General features: G+C 35.6%; 1 protein-coding gene across 1 annotated transcript in view; it reads right to left on the reverse strand.

Annotated features, from left to right (window-relative positions):
• The window catches only part of LOC116701388 (chromodomain-helicase-DNA-binding protein 4-like), a gene marked incomplete in the record, with an annotated part of 79,261 nt that overhangs the window by 15,744 nt on the left and 62,859 nt on the right, over nt 1-658 (reverse strand).

Consider the following 658-nt stretch of genomic DNA (forward strand, 5'->3'; position numbering starts at 1 on the left):
GAACAGTATGAACATTATGGACAGTTCTGAAATAGGAAAAGAGAATGATGAATAAATAACACATAATAAGTGACAACACGAGGGTTAAGACTTTGAACTCTGCCAACTTTGAACCTTGGTATTTTGGGGTTTCATTACTTCTTCATGCTGCTTCATTTTGTTGCCGTCTGGCCGCGGATTGAGTCTAAAGCCTAAATGCAGGACAAACTTTCTGGACTTTAATAAGTCAACGTGAGGTGTGGACTTCCGTGTAGTGCGTATTTATTTAGTTTCTAGATGTATGGCTGCTGTCTTGTATAACCTGTGTGTTATTTATGTTACATGCTGCACAACAAACTGCCCCCCCCGGGGATAATAAAGACTCCTATTGCCTTCAAACGCCTCAAATCCCTAAAATCAGTACAACCTAAGATTAAAGGTTAGGTAAGTCCTTAAACCTTTATACTTATTATTATTAGAAGTATTGAATTTGTGTCATAACTTTAAAATGGGACACGTGTTCATCACATTTTATTAATTAAACCTATTGATCCAAAAGAGTTTAAAATTTAACACTCCATGAGTTATTTTTTTAGATTATGAGATATGCTCAAACACAGCAGCCGAGTTTTTTTCTGACGTATTTGCCTCTTTTATTGACACTTTTGCCTTTTTTTTT

The sequence above is a fragment of the Etheostoma spectabile genome, chromosome 14 (assembly GCF_008692095.1).
Source record: "Etheostoma spectabile isolate EspeVRDwgs_2016 chromosome 14, UIUC_Espe_1.0, whole genome shotgun sequence".
Classification (NCBI taxonomy): domain Eukaryota; kingdom Metazoa; phylum Chordata; class Actinopteri; order Perciformes; family Percidae; genus Etheostoma; species Etheostoma spectabile.